The 21878-nt window shown below is 45.5% G+C and overlaps 1 protein-coding gene across 1 annotated transcript in view; it reads right to left on the minus strand.

Moving 5' to 3' along the window:
• LOC309584632 (E3 ubiquitin-protein ligase UHRF2-like) overlaps positions 1–21878 on the minus strand; it is a 377453-nt gene that overhangs the window by 90182 nt on the left and 265393 nt on the right. The gene's annotated exons all lie outside the window — the stretch shown is intronic.

A 21878-nucleotide genomic window follows, 5' to 3' on the forward strand; every position in this document is an offset into this window, starting at 1 on the left:
GTTCATCCTGAAGAAATATTTTGAAGCTAGCAAATATACAACAGTTTTTAAAAGCTGAGGACTCGGGCTGAAAACTAAACTTAACAAGAACAAATACTGTCCACTTCTAAAACAAGATTTGTTTTTTTAAGTAGGGTGGTAGAGGTGAAACATTTCACTCCTCACGTGATGTACAAGAGATCCTCACATTTCCTTCATTCCCTCCTCATTTTCTCTTCCTCTCCTTGCTTGTCCAGATCACATAGGGGAGAGGAGAAATGAGATTAGAATATACTGCTCATGGTTAATTTCCACATCCTGCCCACTCATCAGGTGCTTGTACTGCACCAAATCTCACTTCAGACAGTTGAATGTGGAACAGCCCTAGGATACCACAAAACATGCATACATGTACACATGAATCCTTATCCTACCTCACCATGCCTAAGGCATCAGGAATGTGACTTAGTACTCAACAAATGGGAAGAGTATTAAACTCCATTTCTATCAATTTCTTTGCCTCAAATGGCATTGGGACTCATTCCAGCCACCATAAAACCATTACGGTAGAAAAAGGATAGGAGACGGTAGGAAACAGTGGCTAAGGCAAAGGGAGGAAAGGAGCACACAGATCCTTTTATTGCTTCTAACCGCACTTTTTTCCCACTCCAGGAGTGCCAAGACAAAGGCAACTGCCACTGCTTCTGGTTTCCATAGGCTGTTTGGTTCCAAAGTCACTAGCGGAAGAAGTCTGATCTACAATAATAACAACAATATATTTAGATTACTGGTACTACTAATGCTTTACTTTTACTGGATACCTTTTATCTTTGAGTATGAACAGAACTATTTACCAGAGGGCAACAAATCACTGTGTACAGATATTTCACAAGAATTGCCTGTGTACACACTCTAAACCCTCTAAGAGGATAGGAGCTACCTCAAATCAGTTTTTTATTTGCAATCTAGAATTCATACAGATGCTTATTGCAGAACACAGTCACAATTCACAATTCAGTTTAACACTTGGGATCTTGGTACTCTTAAAGCAGCTTATTACACCAAAACCAAGAAATAATGTAAAAGTATTCTAAATTTCTAAAAATTGAAAAATAGAGACTAAAACAATCATATCCAAATCATACCTGTTCAATTTAAAGGTAAAGAAGAATTTTTCCATAATTTTCACTGGGCAAACTCCCCCTGGACATTGACATTCAGTCTATGTTCTTTCCTGTTCAAACATGTTTTGAGGGTTGTTCTTTTATAAAAAAATTAAACTTGGAGCACGTGCACTTTCCTTTTTGTAACTTTGTTGTTATTAATATTGGAACATAAAATTGCTTTTTGCTGCTGGAGTACTGGTATAGAGTCTTTTAGGAGTAAGGGGACCTGAAGAAGAATGGATGCAACGGCAGAGGACAGATTCTAAATAGTATTTCCTTTAATATTCTGAATGACTGTAGTAAAAAAACTTCTCAGTTGTTCACAGAATCACAGAATTAGCTAGGTTATGAAATAAGAAGTTTGTTTTACATAGCTAAGCACAAGTAATTAGCATAAGTAAACAAGTACTTACCACAAGTATACATAAGTGCTTAGCATAAGAGCATAAGAAAGCCTGACAGGCCTAGCTTGACAGGAGTATGACTGACAAAAAAGGCTTTAGACTTAGTATACCAGAATAGCTAAGGGCAAGTAGGGAATTGCCCCTGTGCAAGGAATCGATAAGGAAGACTAGCTGCTTTAGGGCATGTAGACTGCACATGGACACTAGTTTAAAGTATAGGAATCTGACGCAATGTATTTCTAACCTTTGCTTATTGGGTACTAACTTTAGGAGTGTAAAGATGTGTAGTATTTTTGATAAAAATGCTATATAAACCCATTGAAATTTGAATGTGATGAAGAAGCATTTTGGTGGGGTGTGGACCCCTGCTCTCCCACTGGCTAAAATAAAAACGCTTTTGGCAGACAATCTGTTTGTTTGTCAATTTTTTTGAATCAGTTTTGGCGGAGCCAGGCAAGAGACCCTCTGTTTGGCTGCAGGACCCTGGGGCCAGAGGACTCACCTGGGCACCCCAGGCCCTTTTTCCTGTAAAGGAGACTCCACAGACCCAGGATCTACACAGGGACAAACAAGGACCTGAAGTACGTCATACAGAAAAGCACTTTACTACTAACCATCTGCATTTGTTATATCTGTCACTTTGTTACCTGCAGTATAAAGTAATACTTGTAAGTTGTACACAGAGGCCCCCACCTACATGGCTCGTTCACGTGGTGTGGGATAAAGTCCCATGTGTCGGTTGCGCAGGTGGGTTAGAGTCCCACCTAGCTGTCCCAGGTTTAGAGTCCCCTCTGGTGGGTTAAAATCCCACTGACACAGGTTAAAGTCCCATGGGTTGGTGTAGTGGGTTCAGTTTGTAACCGGGCAGAAACACCAATTTAGTGCAGTGGTTTTGGTTCAAAATACTCATTACTTACTTATTTACCTTCTGCGAGATAAGAATTAGGAGAAACGCAAAGCAGGCACAAAACTTAAAAGAATATAAAGAAGTTTATTAACAGACCTAAAAGAAAGAAAAAAAATTCAGACCAAACCTTCAGAACACTTCTCCTCCCCCCCACCTTTCTCCCTTCTCCCACTGACAATGTAAAAAGACAACCCTTGAGATTTTCAGTCAGTTTACCACGTCTATAATAACCTTTTTCAGTTCACTTAGGGAGAGGAGTCTCTCTTGCTCATGCTATGGAGACATCTCCACAAGAAATTCTCTCATGGCTTCAAGTATCACAATGAGACAGCTGCCCGGGTTGGTTTTCTGCTCGCATGTGAGATTCCCTTCCCCCGACTTACAGCTTTCTCCACAACTGTTTTCGAGGGTCCAATCTTGAGCTACTGGGATACCATTTTAAGGATGAGCTGTTCAGAAGCAAAGGTTCTCTTCACCTATCTCTGGGAGCATCTTCATCTCTAGGAACAGAGGTCTTCTTCCGATTTGGAGCAGGAGTCCTCATCACTTCCATCTCTCCCTGTTCAAATGTCTCATCAAATTACAGCTGCTTCAGCATTTGCTTATTTCAGCATAGGTACTTTTGCTCACAAGTACAGTTTGAATTCTCCACCCCCCCCATGCTTTCATGAAATTACAACGGGTACTCTGATGTATCATAGTCCATCACCATCATAGCTTTACAACAGAATTGCAGCTTCTAAGCATCTCCTCTTTCTCCTCCCTCAGGGTTTCAGTTCTTCCTTCCTTACTGACTTTGGTGTCTCTCTGGTGCTCTCTTAACTTGCCGTCACCTTACTTTCTTCCTCTGACTCGGGAGAGGATTGATGTCTGCAGGCCTCATCTGTTCTGGAAGAAACTTACAGCACTAAAAAAGGGTTAATCTCACCTGGGCCCTGCAGCTGGAATTCACTTCTCTCTGTTAGTCACATGATCTTTTCTGGGCAGTGGGGCAGCTTCAGCTGAATCTTCGGCCGCACTGGGGGGGGGAGGGGTGGGGTGTGGAGCTGGGCCACGCCACCTGCACATAACAGGGCTGGGGGGGGGGGGGGGCACGGATGGAACAGGGCCGCACGGCTCTAGGATGGCTGAGCAGGGACCGGCCCGGCCCCACTGGGCTGCACAGGCCCCCCCCACAGTTACCTGTCCGAAAGCCAGAAGCAAGAGAGAACTTTCCCGGGGTTTGTTCATTCTTAAATGTGGAACACAGAGGCGTGTCAAGCTCCTTAAGTGTCTTTAAAAGTTGCCAATATTCAAACTAGCCAGTTGATAGGTTCTGTTAGGTCATAGAGGAAGCTGTAAACACCTCTTTGCAAGAGAATCACTTCCGTAGCTATGCTAACCCATGACAGTTTGGAATGGTAGACTAACTGGTATTGAATAAATGTGGCTGGAATTTGGACTGGGAGCTGGTTTAGAGTTTTATTAAGTCTGGTATTATATTGTGTGTGTTCATGTATTAAGTCTGTCACTGCACCATTGATTATTCCTTGCCTGTGTTAAAGTAAGTGTCTTGGTTTAAAAGACAGGTGTCTGCTAAAGAAAGCAGGAGCCTCCCTTGGAATGGAAAATATGACCAAAGTATTACAACTTTGAAATTAAGGGGCTTTCAGGCAAAGATATGAGAAAAGGAATAACAGTTCTTTACTAGTATATAGAACAAGGCAAACAAACAACAGCAACTATGGCAGCAACAACAAACAAAACCAGAGACCCAGTAACAGCCTTCCTGGCTGCAGGCACTTTCCCCTTTGGTTGAGTTATGGTCACAGCTGGCAGGGGCACTGGTGGCTCCCCAGCCAGGCAGGGCAGGTGCAATGATTCCCCCGTGGCTGCAAGGGGGTGCTCTGGTGCAAGTTCGGGGACCACGCGTGTGCCAGTTTGGACAAATTTGGAGGAAAATATCCTCTGATAGAAGGCAGGTTACAACCAGCCCTCCCCCACCAGGTTCGGGAAAAAAGAAATTTTCCTTGGAGGAAAGTGAAAGAGATAAAAACTATTTATTTAACAAACACACAGGAAAAGGATAATAATGCTAAATAATAAAACCTCTCGCTGTGGAGAGAAACCTGGGAAGATTTCAGAGTCCTTCTGTAGGTGTGGTCTCTCTCCTCCTCCTCAGAGCTGGGTCGTGGGCCCACCTCTGGGGCTTATGTGGGAAATTCTCCCGGTGAGTTCTGATGTTGAAACAGTCCAGAAAACAAGACGAAGGGAAAAAACTGAAGTCCCAGGAAAACAAAGTTCAACTCTCCGTCTCCCTCCAGAGGAAAAGGGCCAAAAGCTGGCTGAAGAGCAAGCAGGGTGCTTCCCTCCCCTCTCACTCTGCTGCCACAGCTGAACGCAGAGGAGCTGTCTCTATCTCTGTGTCCTTGAAACACTGCTTCGAAAGTTCTCTCGGGTTTTTTTCCTCTCCCCCCTCTCAGGCTCAGTTTAAAGGCATAGGAAGGCACAAAATTAATTTCTGTGCATAGAGAAGTGATAGGATATACACATCATAAAGTCACCCCAAGACATTCCACCCCTTATCCCATATTGTCGGCTCAATGCCCAAAATAATATATTCTAACTTTAAACATACACATTAATACATACATATATACAGCTATGTACAAACAGTGATGGTGACACTCAGCAAGCAGGGGTATACAAGCATTTCACATTACAGATGGTTTTCACCCAACAATCAGATCTTCCTGCGGCACACAACGTGTTGTTCCATCTCTCTGCATTACCCACCATGTGCAACCAGGTCCCTGAGCAAAGACAACCCCACGGATGGGTTTGTCTGTACTCGAGGCCAAATTCATCCACACAGTCTTTCCTAACAGACCTCTGACATGCACTACTGGGACCTTATCTCCATCTACTGTATGCAGGGATTCAGATTGGGCTGGACCAGCTCTCTTGGAGGAACCTCGGGTGTTAACTAACCAGGTGGCCTTTGCTAGATGCTGCTCCCAATTTTTGAAAGTTCCCCCACCTAGTGCCTTCAAGGTGGTTTTCAACAATCCATTGCAGCATTCCACGTTGCCTGCAGCTGGTGCATGGTAAGGGATATGGTGCACCCACTCAATGCCATGTTCTCTAGCCCAGGTATTAATAAGGCTATTCTTAAAATGAGTCCCATTGTCAGATTCAATTCTCTCAGGGGTGCCATGCCTCAAGGACTTGCTTTTCAAGGCCCAAGATGGTGTTCCGGGCAGTAGCATGAGGCACAGGGTAGGTCTCCAGCCATCCTGTGGTGGCTTCTACCATTGTGAGCACATAGTGCTTGCCTTGGCGGGTTTGAGGCAGTGTGATGTAATCAATCTGCCAGGCCTCCCCATACTTGAATTTGGACCACCGCCCACCATACCACAGGGGCTTCACTCACTTTGCCTGCTTGACTGCAGCGCATGTTTCACAATCATGGATAACCTGGGAGATACTGTCCATAGTTAGATCCATCCCTCGATCTCGTGCCCATCTATAGATGACATCTCTACCTTGATCACCTGAGGCATCATGGGCCCATCGAGCTAGGAACAACTCTCCCTTCTGTTTCCAACCTAAGTCTATCTGTGACACTTCTATCTTTGCCGCCTGATCTACCTGCTTGTTGTTTTGCTGTTCCTTATTAGCCCTACTCTTGGGGACATGGGCATCTACATGGCGGACTTTCACAACCAGCTTTCTTACTCGGGCAGCAATGTCTTTCCACTCTTCAGCAGCCCACATTGGTTTTCCCCTACACTGCCAATTAGCCTTTTCCCACTTTTCCAGCCATCCCTATAGAGCACTGGCTACTATCCATGAATCAGTGAAGAGGTAGAGCTTTGGCCACTACTCTCTTTCAGCAATATCCAGGGCTAGTTAAACAGCTTTGAGTTCAGCGAGTTGGCTTGATCCACCTTCTCCTTCAGTGGCTTCTGCAACCCGTCGCGTGGGACTCCATACGGCTGCTTTCCACTTTCGTTTCATCCCTACGATGCGACAAGAACCGTCAGTGAAAAGAGCGTAGTGTGTGTCTTCTGATGGCAGTTGGTTGTACGGTGGAGCTTCTTCAGCACATGTCACTTGTTCTTGTTCTTCTTCATCACTGAGACCAAAGTTTTCACCTTCAGGCCAATTTGTGATTATTTCCAAAATTCCGGGGTGATTCAGTTTTCCGATATGTGTGATGAGAGCAATCCATTTGCTCCATGTGGCATTGGTGGCGTGGTGGGTAGAGGGAACCTCTGCTTTGAACATCCACCCCAGCACCAGTAGTCGGGGTGCCAGGAAGAGTTGTGCTTCAGGGCCGATTACCTCTGAGGCGGCTTGGATTCCTTCATAGGCTGCCAAGATTTCCTTCTCTGTTGGAGTGTAGTTGGCTTCAGACCCTCTGTAGCTTCAACTCCAGAATCCCAGTGGTCGGCCTTGAGTCTCACCAGGCACCTTCTGCCAGAGGCTCCAGGACACACCATGGCTCCCGGCTGCAGAGTAGAGCACATTCTTCACTTCGGGTCCTGTCCTTACTGGGCCAAGGGCTACTGCATGAGCGATCTCCTGCTTAATCTGGGCAAAGGCTTGTTGCTGTTCAGGGCCCCAATGGATATTGGGTTTTTTTTGCAGGTAACCAGGTAAAGAGGACTCACAATCTGGCTGTACTCAGGAATATGCATCCTCCAAAAGCCTATGGCACCTAGGAAAGCTTGCGTTTCCTTCTTGTTGGTTGGTGGAGACATTGCTGTGATCTTATTGATGACCTCGGTGGGAATCTGACGCCGTCCATCTTGCCATTTAACTCCTGGGAACTGGATTTCTTGAGCAGGTCCCTTGACTTTGCTCTTCTTAATGGCAAAACCAGCTTCCAGGAGTATCTGGATGATTTTCTCACCTTTCTCAAACACTTCTGCTGCGGTGTTCCCTCACACAATGATTTCATCAATGTACTGCCACACGAGCCTCTCGACTCTCTCTCTGGTCTGGCTTGGCCTGGAGGCTGCCCTACAGAGCTGAGCTGAAATCACGAGCTGATAATCACTAAAGAGCTGACAGTCTCTGCACAAGCCCTCCTAGCTAGCAGCTGAGGGAAGACACCGGGCCTCGGGAAGGCGATTCCTTTTGGGACCATCTCTCCGAACCAGCCACAGCTTCCTCAGTCAGAGCTACTGACCCCTTCTGCAGCTGTAATAAATAGTGGCACACCACTTTGCTGCTTTGGACTCTAGCTTGTACTGGAGCTCCAACATGTTCGGCACAGCAGCGCTCAATGGTGGAGTCACTTCATTCAAAGCACGATAGTCCACAGTCAATCTCCATTCTCCTTCAGATTTGCGCACAGGACAGATGGGACTGTTGAAGGGTGAGTGGGTTTTGCTGATCACCCCTTGTCTCTCCAGCTCACAGATCATCTTGTGGATGGGAATCACAGCATCTCGAGTTGTCCGGTACTGTCTTCGATGCACTGTGGAGGTGGCAATTGGTACTCTTTGTTCTTCCCCCTTGTCCTAGGTTACAATGTAAGATGTGCCCACAAGCATGTATTCTATCACCATCTTCATGAGCTGTTAAAACCAGGTGGGGCAGTGCTCCCTGCCTCCTCCCTCAAGACTATGTCCTGTTAATGGCCCATCAGTGCCTTATGTCATGACTCATCATTCCATTGTGAGATGCTCCACCCAGAGGGAGAAACCAAGCATTCCATCCTGGATATAAACTGCGATTTTTGAAGACCACAAGAAGCCTTTTCCCACTGGATTTTCCAGAGGACAAGAGCTACATACCTACCACTGGACGTTCTGAGGAAGACCAGATCTTTCTACACAGGATCACCACTTCAACAGAACCACATCTGTTCACTTCAGGAGGACTGCAGCCACCACCTTATTGGACTGCTACTGCTACCCTGACTAACAGGGTCAGGTCGTATCTGACTCTGTCAGTTTAAATCAGTTTTGTTCTTTTTTTTTCCTACCTTGTTTTATATATATATATGTATAAATATATATATATATATATTATAAAAGAAATGTTATATCTATTTCACATATCTTTGCCTGAAAGCCCCTTGATTTCAAAATTATAATAATTTGTAGGGAAGGGGGGTTGCATCTGCCATTCCAAGGGAGGCTCCTGCCTTCCTTAGAAGACACCTGTCTTTCAAACCAAGACACCCCTTCAGAAGGCCTACTGCAGATGGGTTCTCTGATAGTCCAGGCAAGGTGTTCAATTGCTTAATGCCCTCTGTCTCCACAGCAGCTATTCCAAAAGCCCACTTGAGTCCCTTTGGGTCTCTGAAATACCTGCTTCGGAAGAAGTCTATGCCCAAAATGCATGGGGCCTCTGAACCAGTCACAATGAGATGTTTCTTCCACTCATTTCCAGTCAGGCTCACCTCAGCTTCCACCAAGGTCAAATTTTGTGATCCACCTGTTATACCAGAAATAGAAACAGATTCTACCCCCACGTGCTGCGATGGGATTATTGTACGCTGCGCACCAGTGTCAACCAAGGCATCATATTTTTGTGGTTCTGATGTACCAGGCCAACGAATCCACACAGTCCAAAAAACACTGTTTTCCCTGGCCTCTACCTGGCTAGAGTCAGGGCCCCTCTATGCCTGGTTATCCTTCTTTCCCTGGGCCTGCATCTTAGAGGTTCCTTCATGGGAATCAGATATGTCATCATCTTTTCCATCATTTCCGGCAGTTCGGCTACGGACAAGAGGAGCTACTTCCTTTTTGGTAGTACTTCCTTTCTGAGACTTGCGCTCCTTCAATTCACACACTTGTGCTGCCAGAGCAGAAGTGGGTTGTCCTCATGTCTTCCCCAATGTCACACAGGAAATATCACAGCTCACTTAGTGGGATGTACCTTCCCTCTGGGGAACGTCCACGTTTGGTAGCAGAATCTCTGATCTGTACTGCCGAGATTTGGAGAAGGCCCTCTTTAATCTTGTTCTCAATCTCCTTCTTGAGTTCCTGGTGATTCTTCTTCATCTAATCTTCCAATTTCTGTATACGTGTTTCCACAGCTGCGATTCTTGCATGTGTTGGGCCATGCATGGAATCTGCATATGCTCGGAGCTTTGTTGCCGCATTCTGCACAGTCTCATTCACACCGTAATCCGATTTCATCATTGCTAAAGCAGAAGCATATTCTTCTGGCCCAAGTCGTATGAGTTTTTGCCACATCAATGGATTAACTCTGGCCCTGTCTGGACTCCTCAATCCTGGGTCATCTGTTGTCTCGGTTTTGAAAGACAGGTGTCTGCTAAGGAAGGCAGAAGCCCCCCTTGAAGTGGCAGATATAACCCCTTTTCCCTCTAAGTTATTATATTTGAAATCAAGGGCCTTTAGGCAAAGATGTGGGAAATAGGAATAACAGTTCTTTACTATATATATATATATATGTATATAACCAGTCAAACAAAACAACAACAACTAGGGCAGTAACAGCAATCACAAACCCAGTCCCAGCCTTCTCGGCTGTCAGGCCCTTTCCCCTCGGGTGCAGTTCCACTTGCAGCCGGCAGGGGCGCTGGCGGCTCCCGGTGAGCAAGGCAGGTGCGATGGTTCCCCCGCGGCTGCAGGGAGCGCTCCGGAGCGAGCTCGGGAAACACGCGGCACCCGTGCCCTGGGATCCCGGGAAGGGAAGGAACAAAGGCTTCACAAACCCCTGGGCAGCCGATCCCGGACTCTCAGGAACAGCAGGCTGGAACGGCAGGCTGGAACGGCAGGCTAGAGAGGCAGGCTGGAGCGGCAGGGACGAGCACAAATCCCGGGTGGCAGGCGAGATGTATCCAAATGTAAAAACCCCACAGAGGCCCAGGCAGGCAGGGCGAGCAGAGCTACAGCGTAGTGAAAGCTCAAAGCAGCAGCGGGGCAGGGCAGCCACAGCCCGGCCCCCAGCAGGGCAGGGAAAACGGCTTTTGGGGTCCCTGCGTTGTTTCCAGCAGGAAGAAAAAACGGCCGAAAGAAAGAAGCAGCAGCTCCTTTCTCTGCAGCTTCTCTCTCCGGACGCTCAGAGCGAACTGACCCCACACCCCGGTGTAGACAAAGGAGTAGCCAGGCCCGCCCCACTTCCTATTTGTCCCCTAGCAACATGCATATGGGAGAAAATTCCTTTAACAGGAAAAAAACTAAGACTAAACTAAAACCCCAACATCTGTGAAGACAATCTCTACCACCGCTAGTGCTCTCAGGCGCTGGATCCCCTGTTCTATAGTCTTCCACTGGGTTTGCTGCATATAGAAAATATCTCCGCAAAGATATCTATCCCTCACGCCATTCAAGACCACGTCTCCAGAGACTGTCAGACTCAGCCCTACTTATTATTGCTTGGTAGATAGCTGGATCAGGTGACAAGGATCCCAAATGCCTTGCTTCAGCAGCATCCAGCATTACATCATCACCTGCAGCATCCCAAATATGGACCGTCCAACTTATTACAGATTCATCAGACCATCAGATGTGGTCCTTTCTTAGGCTATGAAGGTCCTTTATGGACAATGACTCAGTAATGGTTTCTGTGCCTGAGTCAGTTGGTGGCTTTGAGGCTCCTTCCCCTGCATCATCATCATCTTTCACTGGGCGATCAGTTTTGGTTGTGTGCTTTTTCCTTGTGACAGGAGCCACTGTCAATGGCTTCGGATTGCTGTCTGGTTTATCTGCAGCCTGAGTGACTAGGGTGTCTGCTGATTTATCTTCCTGCCCCTCTACCTTTATCTGCTGCTCCATAGTACCTAGCAGTGTGCAATAGGCATATGCCAAGGCCCAACATATTGCAATGAGCTTTTTCTCATTAGACTTGTCATTGTATTTCTCTTTCAGATATTTCCCCACCTCAGCTGGTTTCTGAATTTGTCCAGGGGGGAAATTCCAAGCTATTGGGTCAGAGAAATTCTTCATGGTTTCGCCCCTATCCTCCCATACCCCACACCACTCAGGATTTTCCACATCTGGGTCAGGTGTCTCATCAGTCACCCTGGAAATCTGAGCTCTCATTCTAGCCAAGCTGCAAGACATATAGAAGAAGCTTACCAGATAAAATACCAGGAAGGTGGTCTCTTTAACATCCAGGGGAAACTGAACATTCTCAAAAGATAATGTATCAAATTTAAAGGGAAGGGAGATGAAAGGCTGGGAAACCCCGTCTACTCTGCCGCCAACAAACTGGGTGCAATTACTAATAAACCCCCAAAACAGGCTACTGAAACTAGGACTGGCATTAGGACGGAGAAACCACATATCATACACACTTCAAACGACTGCCTGTACCTCTGTTAACTTCTTATAAACCATTATCACCGAGCACAGCAAAATACAAATCCTGATTCGTGCCCCTGCTCTGCAAAAGTTTTGTATCAGGGACAAGATAGGAGTAATCTGTGGATAGGCAAATAGGCCTAGGAACCAGAAAGACATTAATACATCAAGCCAGAGAGACATTATGAACTCAACCAACATGGTACCAAAATGTAATTAGTACAGGTTTTTCACTTTCCTTCGAGCCACACGTTTTGGGCGCCACTAATTATTTGTGCCGGTTTGGACAAATTTGGAGGAAAATATCCTCTGATAGTAAGCAAGTTACAACCAGCCCTCCCCCACCAGGTTTGGGAAAAAAGAAATTTTCCTTGGAGGAAAGTGAAAGAGATAAAAACTATTTATTTAACAAACACACAGGAAAAGGATAATAATGCTAAATAATAAAACCTTTCGCTGTGGAGAGAAAACCTGGGAAATTTCAGAGTCCTTCCATAGATCTCTCTCCCCCTCCTTGGAGCTGGGTCGTGGGCCCACCTCTGGGCCTTGGTGGAGAACTCTCCCAAGGTGTTCTGATGTTGAAACAGTCCAGAAAACAAGAAGAAGGGAAAAAACTGAAGTCCCAGGAAAACAAAATTCAACTCTCTGTCTCCCTCCAGAGGAAAAGGGCCAAAAGCTGGCTGAAGAGCAAGCAGGGTGCTTCCCTCCGCTCTCACTCTGCTGCCACAGCTGAATGCAGAGAAGCTGTCTCTATCTCTGTGTCCTTGAAACACTGCTTTGAAAGTTCTCTCGGTTTTTTTTTTCCTCTCCCCCCTCTCAGGCTCAGTTTAAAGGCATAGAAAGGCACAAAATTAATTTCTGGGCATAGAGAAGCGATAGGGGGTACGCATCATAAAGTCACTTCAAGACAACTGAAAATCATGAAAAGCCATCTTACCATCTGCGAACTGAGCAGGTTTTAAGTGCAATTGGCCAAGACATACAGTGTTGTCATTTGTTTGAGTACAGTTGCAATTTGGAAAATCATGCAAAATTGTGCTTATACCAGAAAAGTCCTGACTGTGAACAGATATTTTCAATAATGTTTGTAGTTACCACGAGCTATTCTGAAAACTAAATTATGTAAAATCACAACTTATTTGCCACACCTTTATAATCTCTCCAGTAAATCCATGTTGCTGCTATTTCATTTACAAATCAGTCATTTGCTTGCATATTGTTCATTGACGTTGTCATAGGTTAGCAAGCATAGTCCCAGAGGTGATGTCCTTGCCAAGGGATGCTTACTGCTTCCTCTATGACCTGATAGAACCTCTCAGATGGCCAGTTTGAATATGGACAATTCTCTAAGCCACTTAAAATTGTGACCGCCTCTGTGATCCACACTTAAGAATAGACAAACCCCCCACAGCTGTCTCTCTTGTTTCCGGTGCTGAGACAGGTGGCTGCGGGGCCTGTGCGGGGGCCAGTGGGCCTGGCCCCTGCTCGGGCCAGGCTGGGCCAGGCCACAGCTCCAGGATGACCCCCCCCCCCCCCCCCCCAGCAGGGCTGTGGGCAGCTGGAGCGTCTCGGAACCAACCCCCCCCCCCTCCACTGCGGCCAAGATTTCAGCAAAAAGCGGCACTGCTGTCCGGCAGAGGTCAGGTGACCAACAGCGATAAGCCACATTCCAGCTGCAAGGCCGAGGTGAGATTAACCCTTTTAGTGCTGTGAAGAGCTGAAAACCTGAGGGAAAAGAAAGAGGAGATGCTTAAAGCTGAAAGTCTGTTGTGAAGCTATGATATATCAGAGTATCCTGTTGTAATTTCATGAAGATATGGGGGGTGGAGTGTTCAACTCGTAAGCAAAAGCACCTGCTCTGAGATAGGCAGATGCTGATGCAGCTGTAATTTCATGAGAAGTTTGGACAGGGAGAGATGGAAGCGATGAGGACTTTTGCTCCAAATGGAAAAGGAGAAGACCTCAGTTCCTAGAGATGCTCCCAGAGATAGTCCTAACGATGAAGATGAGGAAGACCCTTTGCTCCCAGGGAAGGAGAAGGGCCTCTGTTCTTTTTTCTGAACAGCTCAATCTTAAAATTGTACCCCAAAAACCTTCAAGAGTGGACCCTCAAAAGCAGTCGTGGGAAAAGCTGCAAGTCGGGGGAAGGGACTCACATGTGAGCAGAGAGACATCTTCCTAAATGGACTGAACAATATTTGGAAGTGGGCAGCTGTCTCGTTGTGATAATGTTTTCATAGCATGAGCAAGAAGAGACTTCTCTTTCTAAATGGACTGAACAAGGTTATTATGGAAGTGGTAAACAGACTGAACATCTCAAGGGTTGTCTTTTTACATTGTCAGTGGGAGAAGGGAGGAAGGTGGGGGGAGGAGGAGAGTTCTGAAGGTGGTATAATTTTTTTTTTTCCCTCTTTTAGGTCTGTTAATAAACTTCTTTATATTCTTTCAAGTTTTGTGCCTGCTTTGCATTTCTCCTAATTCTTATCTCACAGAAGATAAACAGTAATGAGTATTTTGGACCAAACCACTACACTAAATTGGTGTTTCTGCCCGGTTACGAACCGAACCCGCAACAGATGTTTAACTGTTCTATGACAAATTTTCGGTAGCTTTCTTGTAATGATGGAGTCGAGATAAGTTAAATTCTATTGTATCTGAAACTTTTAAAGGACCACCCTCAACTCTGTCTTTAGTTTTGTTAAATTTAAGTGATGTTAGGTGTAGTGGTTTTGGTTCAAAATATTCATTACTTACTCATTTTCCTTCTGTGAGATAAGAATTAGGAGAAAAGCAAAGCAGGCACAAACCTTAAACAGTTGCAGTACAATGAAAGAGTTTTATTACTAATAGAATTAAAAGTAAAGAGACAATAACAAAACAAAATTAAAGCAAATCCTCCCCCCCCTCCCCCAGCACTTCTCTCCTTTCACCTAGCTCACACAAGGGATAACAGAACATGGGATGTTAGTCAGTGTTCCAGTTCTTGAAAAGTCTCTCTCTTATGCTTAAGGGAAAAAAGGGTTTTTCCTTCAGTTGCACGTGGTTCCCAAACTGCCACTAACAGCAGATCCGCCCGGAAACAATCAATCTGCTGTGTGTAGAACATCTCTCCCATGAAAAATCTCACAGTTCCTTCACACTGCAAAACATGGGCCATCACATGGGGTTATTCATCTTTTTAAGGATAAGTTCTTTTGGCCTGCACACAAAGGCTCTTCTTCGCCACAAGTCTCTAACAGCCTCTTACTACTATATAGCCTGGCATCGGCATTCTTCACAATCTTCATAGGCACACGAAGATACTCCATCCCCCCATGTTCTTCAAATGGATTAAAGAGACAAACAGTTTGTGGTATTACAGTTTCTTACCACGGCATGCAAGAAGGTTTCTTTTAAGCTGCCCGCCAGAATCGCGGCACCGCCCTCTTTTCTCCCGTCGCCATTTCCAGCTCCGTCCCACGTGACTCACTTCTCTTTCTCTCTGACTCTGACGCCGCCATGCTGAAGAGTGTTCTTGTTCGGCCTTTACAGTGGGGAAAGCCTCGCTCCCTCTGTGCTGCTGGCTGCGTGGTGTCTTCTTCAGTTCAGCACGAAGTGTGCTGGCTGCAGACAGGAGGCTCTGCCGGCTCCCATTGACTCCGCCGGCTCCGCATGGAGAGGAGAGGGACCCGCCGGTCCCCAGAAGCCGCGCTGGATGGGTTTAGCTCTGAGCAGTCCATGGCTGGTTTTAGCTGCCTGTGGCTCTGAGGCAGCCCCCCCCCAGCCACCCAGGGTCCGTGCCGCAGTGTTGGGAAAGGGGGAAAGGGGCAGTGGCCCCGGCCCGGCCGGGTGGGGCCGGGAGGCCCCGAGCTGCCCCCACCTCCCAGCAAGCGAGCTCCGATCAAAAGGGGAAGTCCCGCCTTTCTGTGCAGTTTAAATATGTAAATTGTGAGAAGCGTAATTGGTCTTAAAGACTGTCCATCAACTCAGGGTCAACCCAATACATTAGGTTTTAGTTCTGTTAATTTTAAGTTCTGTTTCATTTAAGTTCTGTTACATTTAATTTCTGTCAGGTTTAAGTGTTGTTAAGTTTAAGCGAAGTTAAGTTTAATTCTTGTTCAGTTTAAGTCTTGTTCAGTTTAAATTCTGTTAAGTTTAAATTCTATTAAGATTAATTTCTCTTCAGTATCAGTAATGTTAACTAAGTTCTGTTAGGTGTACTTTCTGTTACGTTTAAGTGACGTTAAGTTTGAGTAAAGTTAAGTTTAAGTTCTGTTGAAATATGCTCATTTAAATTGAAAGATACAGTTCTTTTGTTATAGAGATAAGATGGAACCGACTGAAGCAATTATGATGGAGAATTGGGAAGCGATTGTTTAAGAATATAAGAATAGAAGTTGTGTAAAAATATGTGAAGATGCAGTTTATTAGATCCTTAATTTCATCAAAAATTCTATGAGCATAAATGTTCTAGATTTGTCAATTAAGGTAATTATTCATAACAATCTTTGCTGTTTTATCTTCCATAGGTAGCACAGAAGAATGAGTAACAATTCCAAGTTATGCATATTATTGACTGTAAGCTGTTTAGTGCTTTCTTTCTTGCTTTTATTTTGCTTTATTGTCATATATACATAAATGTGTGGAGACATATAATCTCAATGTCTTAGATCAGTTACTATTGCTGTATTAACGATTCTGAATATGTTCTTAATGTCATAGCATGAATTCACTGACTTTTTATAACGGGCATTATCCATACGGTATTATTTGATGTTACACATGTGCATCCTTTTGGTTGTTTGCAGTTTGTTCATGGTACCATTGACTACTTAGCTAAAGATAAATGACAAAGCCAGCTGCTTTACAAACTTTCACATACCGTTGTGTAGCTATCTGCAAGACATGTAGCATTTTAAGAAACTTTCCCAACTGCTATTAATAGAGGCCTGATTGTAGGATATGTTAGGGAAACCCTTCCAGTTAAGGCCTTGGCTCTGGCCAAGCCCTGGCCCTAGCTGGTCAGAAGTATGCCAACAGACCCAGGTGTTTCTGCACTAAAAATGTAATCAGGTCACTTTGATTTGCCGATTTGGGCTTATAAAAGCTGGACCTCCTTTCAAGGTAAACTTGGAAACCTTGCCTGGGAACAGTTCTCCAGGTCCTCACTGTGAAATGGGGCTCGCCAGCTACTGTAGACTCTGGGTGATGGTACAGTATTTAGGCAATTGAGGGTGTATCGTTCTAAATCACTATCTCTTCTCTCGTGTGCTACTGATTACATGTATTACCTTGCTTATTTTTGCTCAGTGTGATTTTATTCCTTTATTAAATGTATTTTCTTACTTTTATGTTGCCTTCATGTTCATAGTGAGATGCACATGTTATCAAAAAAACAAACAAGGGGGAATGTGGCTCCTCGGGAGCATTTAGATAATGCAATATTTACACTAAAGTTTTTGCAGGCTGATCATCAATTTTGATCCCTGGAGGAGCGGTGCTGCTCTGAGGATTTGCATGTGCGGAGCCAATTCCTAAAAAGTTTTATGTAAGAATACACAATTGGGTGTGCAATGGCAAGGCTTAGCTGATTTTGTAACCTAGGAGAGAAGGTATGCATGTGTTTTATTGCCAACAGGTCTAAAGTGGTTACCTGCTCGTCTTGACAAACATTGATTGTCTCCGAGGAGACGAGGCTCAGTGAGAGGAAAAATGACCTAATCACCATCCAGCCCTCATGGCCAAGGCAGGAACAGAGGTAGGGCTGCCAGGAACATGGCTGTGCCTGGAGGCTTACAGAGGCAGCCTGCCAACAGAGGCCTTGCATCCCACTGCACCCACCATCATGTTATTGTGTTCCTGCTGACCTTCTTCAGTTATTCCCTGTTCCATGCTTCCAGAAAGACATTCAGTAATGCCAAAGTCAGCATTTCCAGCTAATGGACTTCCTCCTGCTTAAACAGAACAGCCCCTGAGCTCCAGCCATATGAGCTTTGGAACAGTAGCCATTAACTTCTAAGTGCAGAAGAAGCAGCTCTCTTTCTGGGGACATCAGACACTATCTTTTGTTTTCCTATGCTGTGGGTCTCTTTGTCAGTGGTATGGTTGTTTTTGATGGGTTTTTATTGACTGGGATCTGTATTCCATGTATCTTATCCTGTGTCCAGCAGATGACCAGTAATAGTCTTAATAAGATAATGGCTTTACAGGTGCAGGCTGTTTTGGCATTAGGGTACATGAACCCTTTGCACAAAAAACAAAGGGGGAGATGTTGCGGATAGGTAAAACCTTATAAAATGAAGGCCTTGTTACCCTTGTAAGATCATGGTTCACTTCTGTTACTTCGGCTAAGTAGAAAAGGACTCTGGGTAATGACTAAGCTGGAATAGAGGTAGAAAACAAGTTACGTAACCATAGAAAGCAAGTTATATAACCACCACGTATTCACATTGTTATAAATAAAGTATGTAATTCGTGCTATTATGTATAAAACTGGAATGTAATCAGACCATTGTCCTGGGTTGCAGTGTATTCTATTACCATCCTCATGAGCTGTTGAAATCAGGTGGGGCAGTTTTTCCCTTGCCTCCTCCCCCCAGACTATCTTTCTGTTAATGGCCCATCATTGTCCTGCTGCATGACTCAGAGATAACTCCCTCTGGACTATCTTCTGTTAATGAGCCTAATCAACACTTGGCCTCATGACTCATTACCCCATTGTGAGATGCTCCACCCAGAGGGAGGAACCAAGCATCCCATCGTGGATATAAGCTGAGGCTGAACACCAGAGACAACGCCTTTCCACTGGATTTCCAGAGGACAGGAGCTACACAGCCACCACTGGACCTTCTGAGGAAGAGCAGACCCTTTTTTCTACAGGATCACCACTTCAGAGGACTGCAGCCACCATTCTACCAGACTGCTACCATCACCCTGCCTAACAGGGACTCAGGTTGTATCTTGACTCTGTCCGTTTGAAACAGTCTCTTTTCTTTTCTTGTCTTGTCTTTTCTTGTCTTTTCTTTTCTTGTCTTTTCTTGTCTTTTCTTTTCTTTTCCCATTAAATTGTTATTCTCATTTGGTGCTTCCCACTGGTTTGTTTTCAAACTAGTACACCATGTCGAGACAGAGTTTCAAAATCCCTCCACCAGCCTGGCTGAGAGAAAAATTTCACAACACTAAAAGAAGTTCTCTCACAGATGTAATCAATAAGTGAGGATTCCACCTAGGTGGGGTTGGATCTTATCACCGAGACATTTGCACCATGACGACTTGATCACCACACTCTGATATCTACATCGCATCTGATAAGGAATCGGACATTCCGGGAACTAAAAATAACTGTTCCAGGAACCAGAGATGGCCCATTCATCATCAGAGATGGCCCATTCATCATCTAGGATGGACAATTCATCAGACCCAGGAAAGGCTTTGTGCAGCCCAACTTCGGGACAAGAAAACTTCATGAATATGCTAAAATTAAGAGAAGAATAGAATTAATTCGGACTCTGCCCAAAAACTGTATAAGAAGGGACCAGCTGAAGCAGCACTCGTGAACTTGGGAGGTCTGGTGCGATAGAGATCAGATCTATGCGTGTTCACCCAGCTCCGACCCCGGGCTCGGAGCTGCTTTTCTCAATTGTGGCCTTTGAGACCGATATTTCGGTCGCATAATAAATGTTATTTCTTTATAAATTTTGATTGGGCAATTCTGTTTATCTTAACATTGTGGTTTACGGTTGTTGGCTGAATTGTGGTTGTTGTGCTTTAATGGAATGTTACTGATAAAGGCCTAATTGCTTAAAAAGGCCTGGTTTTTTGCAATAAAGGCGCTCCCTTTTGCACCTGCCTGGAGGCTCCATGTCACTTCTTACACCAACAGAGACTCAGAGGGAAAGAGCATTGTATGAGCTTGCAGATTGGAAATTAAAATTGATCAAGCATCTAGAGAAGTTAGGATATTGTGAGCAAATTTTGGAGGACACTGGAAGCCTGGCTGGGAATTTTGTCCAGCAATAGGTTGGTATCTTTTGGATGCTAGGACAACCTTGAATACTAAGAAAATTTCTAGGTTGTGAAAAGCCCCTAAGTACCCTTTTGTGTTGTATGAAAGAGTGTGAATGTGCATGTGTTAGAGGTTAGGATGTTTCCTTTTTTTTTCTTTCTCCCAGGGAATTTTTCTCCCATTTGTTGCCTAAGAGATGAAATGATGGGTACTTAAGAGACAAAAGATGTGGCTAGGAGGGGGAGGAGGGGGAAGGGGTACAGTTTGCTATAGCCTCTTAGCTGGGGGGCTTTCTCTGGGGAAGTGCAGAGATACTGTGAGACTGGGTTCGGGTCCGGGGCTGGGCTCAGCTCTCTCTTGCCCCTCTCTCTTGGGGATCAGAGGAGAGACAGTCATGGTCTTGGTGCCGGGCTGCTGCTGCGGGGAGAATTCGCTGCTACTGTGGAGCTTTGGTCCTTCACTGCTTCTACTTACTGTGGGTGATCCATTGCTAGCAAGAGCAGTCATTGAACTGGGACCTTTTCAACACCCGATCTCACTGGGAAGGATTTTCACCATCTGCTCCGGTGCCTCAGGGAAAACCCGGGACCCCGACCCACTCCCCCTCTCCAGAACATCCAGAGCATCTCCTGGCTGTTTGGGGGACCCTGGCTGCCGCTGCCCAGCCCTGCTGTTTTCTGCTGCTGCTTCAGGTTTTTTGCTGCACTTTAGCTCAACACCCTGTGTCCGCCAGGACCCACCCCACTGCTTCTGCTTCTGCCATCACTTTGGGTTTAGTGCTACACTTCGATTCGCTGCCCTGGGGGATCTGCTCGCCTCTGCTGTTCCAGCTGCCACTCCAAGGTTCCTGCTACAGTCCATTTCACGACCCAGAGGGGCACTGAGACCGGCTGCTCCCCGTGAGTTTGCAAAGGGAGCCCCTTTTCTCTCTCTCCCGCCATCTGAGCCGCCATTACCATGTGGAGAAGCGGCTGAGCTCGTGCCACAGAACCCCCTGCAGCCACGGGGGAATCATCGCACCTGCCTTGCCTGGCTGGGAGCCAACAGTTCCTCTGCCAGCTGTGGCCATAACTACACCAAAGGGGAGGTTGCTTGACAGCCGAGACAAGGCTGTTATTGGGATTCTGTTTTTAGTTGTTGCTGCTGCTGTTGTTGTTTGTTTGTCTTGTTATATATATTAGTAAAGAACTGTTATTCCTTTTCCCATATCTTTGCCTGCAAGCCCTGTAATTTCAAAGTTATAATAATTCAGAGGGAAGGGGTCATATTTTTCATTCCAAGGGCAGACACCAAGAACAGCGTGTGAAAGAGACGTGCCACAGGCACACAGCAAGTGGGACTCTGAAACCATGTTTCCATTGTCCCGTGAGGGGCTTGGCCCGTGAAGAACGAAGCATATGGTGAGAAAGAAGAGTGACACTGACATGAATGAGACATATCATCTGATACGAAATTAATGTAGGTTTTGCGAAGACAAGGCAAATGGGATGAGGTTGTGTACTTGAATATGTTTTTTTATTTGAAGGATCACCCTGAATTGCAGTGGGAATGTGGTTTTAATTTGTTTTCAAGGGATCCTTTCATGTTGGCTTTGGAGAAAGATCACAAAATGGAAGGAAAGGGAGGACTTAGAAGGTGTTATTCTGCATGTTCCATAGGCCAAAAGTGTTTAAAATATAAAGAGAATGAAGAGAGGATGGAGGATTTGGTTGCTCCTTTTGAGTCATGGGAAGAGGGAGGACAGGGAAGGCATTTGAAATCCCTGGTAAATGCTACCCAGGAAACTGTGCCTTTGAGTCCCCCTTCGTCTCTGGAACTTGAAAGAGGAAGAACTTGTCCTATAGAACCAAAGGCAGAAAGGAAGTCGTGGTATTGTCACCCTTCAGCCTCCCCCCCTCGGACCCATTTGCAAGGGCTGGGAGGCAAATCAGCATCTTTTTGGGAGACGGTCATTCAGGCACCGTTATGGGAGGCAGCGGGACCTATGGGTCCCATGAAAATCAAGGTACCCCTCTCGTTTGCTGATTAACAAACATGGAAATCTGTGGCTAGGCAATACCGGGGATGATGCACTGGGAGTAGCCAAAAGATTCAGGGCATTTGTTAAAGCCCTGTGATGCCTTATAGATCTAGAAATAAAACAACACACTTTTGAGACAATATTAGTAT

Source organism: Coloeus monedula, assembly GCF_965178545.1.
Source record: "Coloeus monedula genome assembly, chromosome: W".
Classification (NCBI taxonomy): domain Eukaryota; kingdom Metazoa; phylum Chordata; class Aves; order Passeriformes; family Corvidae; genus Coloeus; species Coloeus monedula.